This window comes from Malurus melanocephalus, unplaced genomic scaffold (genome assembly GCF_030028575.1).
Source record: "Malurus melanocephalus ecotype Western Australia unplaced genomic scaffold, MMel_1.1 scaffold_677, whole genome shotgun sequence".
In the NCBI taxonomy this organism is placed as follows: Eukaryota; Metazoa; Chordata; class Aves; order Passeriformes; family Maluridae; genus Malurus; species Malurus melanocephalus.
Genome location: NW_026623909.1, coordinates 160,770 through 167,591, shown reverse-complemented (window position 1 = coordinate 167,591; position 6,822 = coordinate 160,770).

Genomic DNA, 6,822 nt, shown 5'->3' with positions numbered 1-6,822 from the left:
TGGGAGCTGGGATCATCCATGATCCATTTGGGATCCCACACAAGGGAGGAGTTGTCCCAGGGATGGACTGGGAGCTGGGATCTGTACATGATCCATTTGGGATCCCACACCATCAGGGGTTTCCAGGCTCCTGACCCCTCAGCTGGACAGGGACCCCAGGGGAGGGGACTGGGAGATGCTCAGGGATTGTCCCCGATGTTCCAGCAGGAGGCAAAGGAATGTTTGTGGAATTGCTGATGATCCTGGGTGGGCCCTGCCTGCTCCATCCCAGATTAAGGGCAGGGCAGAGTTTGAAGCAACTGAGGATCAGTTTAAAATCCATAGCAAACCAGGCTCCTCCAGGCCTGACCTTGTCTGAAGATTCTGGGACTGGGATAAATCTCCTTGGCTTCTATGTGCAGGAACCCATGGGGATTTTGTGCAGAGAGAGATGGAATTTTAGTGCCCAAATGCGGACAAAACCATTCCACATTTTTGATCACCCTCCCTGAGAACCCCCGGGGAGTTCCTGCCTTTGGAAATTCCTGATCAAACCCGGGGTTATTTCTTGTCCTTTTTGCCCCAAATTTGGACCATGTCCTGTTGTGTGGGCAGTGCCAGCTGTGAGAGCAACATTGGCATTGAGGATTTGAATTCGGAGGGTTTGAATTTTGAGTGTTTGAATTCAGAGGATTTGAATTCTGAGTTTTCAGAGCCTGGTGCTGCTCTGGGTCCCCCAAACTTCTCCCAGTCTGGAATGAGAGCCGAGACAGCCCCTGGTCCCAAAACCAGGTCTGACCTTGTCTGAGATGCCTGGGACTGGGATAAATCTCCTTGTCTTCTATGTGCTGGAATCCACAGGGGTTTTGTGCAGTGAGAGATGGGATTTTATTGCCCAAATGTGGACAAAACCATTCCCCACATGAGCCATTGAGACTCTCGGTCACCGTCCCCAATGCCCTGGTTGGTCCTGTCCATCCCCAGCCCCTCAGTCCCCGGGCAGAGGACTGAGCATGGATTTTCCCATGTTTTCTGTGTACCTGACTGGATGTATCACGCTCACAGGGCTCTGGTGGCTTCAGGATCAGCTTGCACAGACCAGGAGAGCAGGAACAGAACGAGGCGAGCTCAGTTACCTGCCAGGATTCCCAGTATTCCCAAGCTCCTGTTGATTGGACTTTTTAATTAAAGAGCAGGGATCTCCAGCTCTCCCAGATTTCTCCATCAGGTGATGCGTGTGGGAACACAGAACACGCTATTTCAGGAGCCAAACTGTGCAATGCTTCCCCTGAAAAAAAAAATAGAGCAAGATGTGATTGTCTCCTTCATTTTAGAGCAAGGGAAAATACCACCCAAAGGGCCTGGAACACGAACATTTCGGGGATAAAAGTGGATGTGACGTGCGTGTATCGCTATATGGAATCAGACACGAGGCAGCAACTGGGRCCATTTCAGCCCAAAGGCGTTCAGTCCCCATTCCCAGGGGCTGCCTGAAACTGGGAAAGGCATCCCAAGGACCGAGCCYATCCTGCTCCTGCAGTCCCTGGAGGGCTGGTGACCTGCAAGGTGGAGCTCAGATGCTGTCCCTGCTGGCAGCAATCCCACAGCAGGGGGGTGGAAAGTGTGGGTGGCACAGGGGAAGGAAGWTTTAAAGCTTTTGGAGAGCTCAAAGGAGGGGTGCGAGGATGGAGAAGGGGCTGGAGGAGCAGCTGAGGGCACTGGGAATGTTCAGCTGGAGCAGAGGAGGCTGAGGGGAGACTCCTTGGGGGCTGCAGCTCCGATCTCTGCTCCCTGGGACAGGGACAGCACCCAGGGAATGGCTGGAGCTGGGCCAGGGCAGGCTCAGGCTGGAGAGCAGGGAAAGGTTCTCCTGTCCCCAGAGGGTGCTGGCACTGCCCAGGCTCCCCAGGGAATGGTCCCGGCCCCGAGGCTGCCAGAGCTCCAGAAGATGCACAGGGGGGGATTGTTGGGGGGTCTGGGCTGGGTGATCCTGGTGGGRTCCTGCCAACACGGGAAATTACATGATTCTAAAATCTGTAACTGAAAGAAATGGGGATCCCTCTGAAGTTCAGCCTTTCCCAGAGCTGGGCTGTTCACTGTTTCCAGCAGCAATTAATGCACAGATTATTTGGAGCAGGGAATCCGTCCCTACCCTGAGCCAGCAGCACCTCACAGATTTGGGCAGCGGAGCCCAGCAAGAGCAGCTCAGAGAAATGAGAAGGAAACGCAGTTTCTGTCTAATGGCCAGCTTTGATCCCGAGGATTTGGGGAGCAGGGAGCCCTCGCTGTGCTCAGCCAGGCTCTGAGCTCTGCGTGTCCCTGCCCTGCTCTGCCAGGGACTCTGGGTTTGCAGGGGAACACCACAGCCTTGGAAAATCCAGGGATTTTCTCTTCCAGCTCCAACCTGGTGGGCTGGGAGTGGGGAAAACGCCCCGCTGTGCAGCCTCAGCCTGGGGGGCAGCCAGGGCCTGTGATGACAAAAACAAGGCAAGAGTGTGATAAGGACAGGCTGAGAAAGGATAAAAATGASTCAGGGAAACGGAGGCTTTTGTTATTTTGTCAAGGAACAAAAACTCGGGGAAGTGAGAAAACTCTGGGAGGAATAATGGCTGAGGCACCAGACAAGCTAATAAATGTCTGGTGAACAATGTAGCCCCAGCCAGGAGCAGGCAGGAGAGGGAAGCTGTTTTCAATTCAAAGCAAGAAAAAAAAGGGAATAGGGGAATAAATAGATACAGTGGAGTGGAAAACCTGGCAGTCACACAGAGCTCTGGAAGCAGAAAAGTTCCCTGGCTTGAACAGAATTGTTGGGCCTCTAATTTCACCTCTGAGGTAGAAGGGGTTTGGAGGAGCAAATCTAATTCCAGATGAATATCCCTGACTGCTCAGAGAGTCCAACTGCCCTCAGAAGCAAATCCTGTCCTGGCAAAGCAGAAATATTTCCCAGAGCATCCTCAGTGTCCTCCATGCAGAGCTGAGACCAAGGCACAGCACAGGACAYGGCCACAAATCCTCTGCTGACACCTGAGGCCACCAAACATTCCAAAAGGAATTTAAATGCCTGTTCTGTTGGATCCACACATTTCCCAGAAGGCTCAGTCACAGCAGGAACACCTCAGCCACCTGGGTTTCCATGGGAGGAGATTTCCTCAGTGAGCCCAGCAGATCCAAGGGCAGTTTTCCGGAGGCAGCTCGAGCCCTGTGAGCAGAACCAGCTGGGATCACACAGGAATGGGATTCCCAGAGAAACCTGGCTGCTCCTGGTCCCTGGAAGTGTCCCAGGCCAGGYTGGASGGGGCTTGGAGCACCTTGGGACAGTGGAAGATGTCCCTGCCCATGGGACTGKATGGGCTTTAAGGTCCCTTTCCACCCAAACCACTCCATGATTCTGTGATAATTCCCTCAAAACTGGCACCCATTCCACGATTCTGTGGTAATTGCCACTWCAYCAGCACCCATTSCATAATTCTGTGATAATTCTCACATTGTCACGTGGGACTAGCAGGAATTATTTTGAACATGATTTAAAGGACTGAACTCATGCAAAAAGCAGTTTTTCCCCAAGGAAAGGCACAAACCCTAAGGTGCTGTGACCCCAGAGGTTCTGGAACACAGGAAAACCCTGGAGCAGGAGGATGGCCAGTGCTCCCAGGGAACATTGGGACACACAAAAATAAGGGAGACGGTATCTGGTGCATTCCAAACTGAATGAAGGACAAGATTCTGCAGGTGGGGCTCAGCAGACAAGGAAAAGGATGGATTTGATCCCAATTCAGGCCAGGGGATGGCAGGAACAGCTGCTCCATGAGGAGAAACTCAGGAGACTTCAGCTGGAATTCCCATATTCCTGTGGAAATGGGGTAGAGGGAGCAGCAGGGAGAAAATCGGTGGAAGGGAGAGGTTGATGGAGTGGAAACTGCTGAGCAAAGGCCACCCCTGAGCCCTGTTCTTCAGGCTTCTGCTTCCAAGCAAAGAATTCCTGGGGGAAATCTTGATGAACCTCATTTAGATTGGGTTTTTCTCGGTGTTTCGGGTTTTTCTGGGTGTTTTGGGGTTTTCTTTTTCTTTTTATTTTTCTTTTTTTTTCTTTTTCTGGTTGGTTTGTTGGGTTTTTTTTTGTCTATTTGCTTTCATTGTTGTTCTTGTTGTAGGGTTTTTTGGTGGGTGTTTTTGTGGGGTTTTTGTTTATCTTTTTGGGGAGCGGGTTGTTGTTTTGTGCTTTTTTTTGGTTTTTCTTTGTTTGGGTTTTTTTGGTTTGGTTTGGTTTTGTTTGTTTTGGTTTGGTTTGTTTTGGTTTGGTTTGGTTTGGTTTGGTTTTTTTTGGTTTGGGTTTTGTTTTTTTTTTTTTGTCTCACTGATTTCATTTCACCTCGAGCATCTATAAATGAGAGGCCCAAGTCTGATTTCCTCACCTAAAGCCCCTTCCATGTGCCCCATCCCTCCCCCCTGGCTGTAGGATATTTTCCCTGCTCCCCACACAAAGGACAGGACTGAGATGGTGCCAAGGCCTGGCCTTCATGGGAGAGGGGATTTGGGTTTTTTTTGGCAGCTGTGAGCCCATTTGTGGACAGAGGGCTGCCCTTTGCTCAGAGATGGCGCCTCCAAAGCTTGGCCTCTGTGAGAGGTGGGATTTGGGGTTTTTGGCAGCTGTGAACCCATTTGGGAATTGAGGATTTCCCTTTTCCCAGAAGTGCCAGCCCCAACACCAGAGTCCAACCGCGAGATGGCCCAAAATCTGCCCAAGGAGTTGTGGCACATCAAGACCTCCCATGGAAATCAGGGCCTGCAGGCACAGCCATGGGGACAGGGCAGGAAGATTTCCCAGTTATTGTTAAAGGAGCGGGACATGGGCAGYGCAGGGCGTTTGAGCTATGGGGCTGCCAGGTGAGCCAGGGAGATAATCCTGAGATTTATGAGCAGAATGTGCTCCCCAACCCCTCTGCAGCTTGGGAACCAGTGGGAAGGCTGATTTATCCATCCCAGGGAAAGGACAAACGCAGGAAGAGGCCACGGCRGTGATTCCCTGTGCTGGATGAATCTCTGGCGTTTTTCATTTCACTCCCGCACTTGCGGAGATCAGCTCCGGCTCTGTTTTCATTTCATTTCTCTGTTTGTGAGAGCTCTGCCCATTCCTTTCGGCTGGAATCTGATAAGCAAAGTGAAGGGAAGACAAGGCACGCGTTGTTCTGGAGGCAGGGAAGCCRCAAAGAAAACGGATTTTTATTATCAGCACAAATATTGACTGGATGTCACGAGGAGGGAGAGAAGGAGGGAGGGAGGGAAAACTCCCTCCAGAGGAACCTCGGAAGAATCTGAGAATGCCAGTCTTTATCTTCTGGTTTCTTGCCTTGTGTCAGAGTGAGGAATGGAGTCTGCTTGGTGCAAATGGCACCGCTCAGAAAGGGGAGATACAACCAGGAGAAAGGGGGATGGTTCAGAGCTGAAGAAGAGTGGATTTAGTTTGGGTTTTGGGAAGGAATTGTTCCCTGAGAGTGTGGGCAGGCCCTGGCACAGGGTGCCCAGAGAAGCTGTGGCTGCCCCTGGATCCCTGGCAGTGTCCAAGGCCAGGCTGGACATTGGGGCTGGGAGCAGCCTGGGACAGTGGAAGGTGTCCCTGCCATGGCAGGGGTGGCACTGGATGGGATTTAAGGTCCCTTCCCACCCAACCCATTCCAGGATTCCAGGATTCCCGATGACCTGGCCATAAYCTACAAGAGCCATCGCTTGTGGGTGGAGCTCAGGAACTGCTGGGGTGGGAACAAATCTGGGACAGAGCAGGGCAGGGGCATCTCAGAGAAGCCCCAGGGTGAGGAGTGGTCCCAGAGGGATGCTGGGGTGGGTGGAAGAGCAGTCGCAGAAACATGGAACCATAGAATCATGGAATCACGGAACCATGGAATCATAGAACCCCATAATCACAGATCCATTGAATCATGTATACACGGAACCATGGAATCACAGAACCATGGAATCATAGAATCATGGAATCATAGAACCACAGAATCACAGACCATGGAATCATGGAACCGTGGAATCACGGAACCATGGTTCACAGGAACCAGGGCCCTGCATGGAATTGTGGAATCATAGAATTTTGGAACCATGGAATCATGGAATCATGATTGGAAAAATCCTCTGAGGTCCTGGAGCCCAACTGTTCCCCAGCACTGCCAAGGCCACCACTGTCCTGAGTCCCCAGGAGCCGCATTCCTGTAAGGTTTGGACATTTCCAGGATTCCATCGCTTCCCTGTGATGTGCAGGAGTGAAGRAATGGCCATGGCAGCATTCCATGGATCTGGAGGGTGCCCGGCAGGGCCATGGCTGCAGGGATCAGCGGGTAAAGGCTGGAGAAGTTCCCAGGAACTGAGAGAAGGAGGCACCAAAGGGTTCCCTGGTTTCCTTCTTCCACCTTTCCATAAAAGAAAGTCAGGAAAAGGAATTTTCCTTCTGAGCTGGCCAGGAACAACCCTTGAGTTCCTCCCCAACTCCTCCTTCTTTTCCAAGTGRCAAAAAACTGGGACAGAGGAGCTGCAGCCTGTCAGGCATTGTCAGATCCAGCACTGGTGATGCCTGACACAGATTCCACCAGGAATTCCCATCCAACCCTCAGCTCGGGCTTCCAGGGATGATCGGTAGGGCTGGGAATAAGGATGGGATGTCTGATGGAAAGGGAAGGGCCCTGCAGTCAGGAATTGGCTGAGAGAGACAGGCAGGGAGTGCAAAGGGATCCTGATGGGAGCATTCCCAGCGGGGCCCATTCAGGTTATTCCATCCCCATGGAACCACTCACAGCTCCTGCCCAACATTTGGGAGCTGCTCCTCTTCTGGGAGGTGAAAAATCA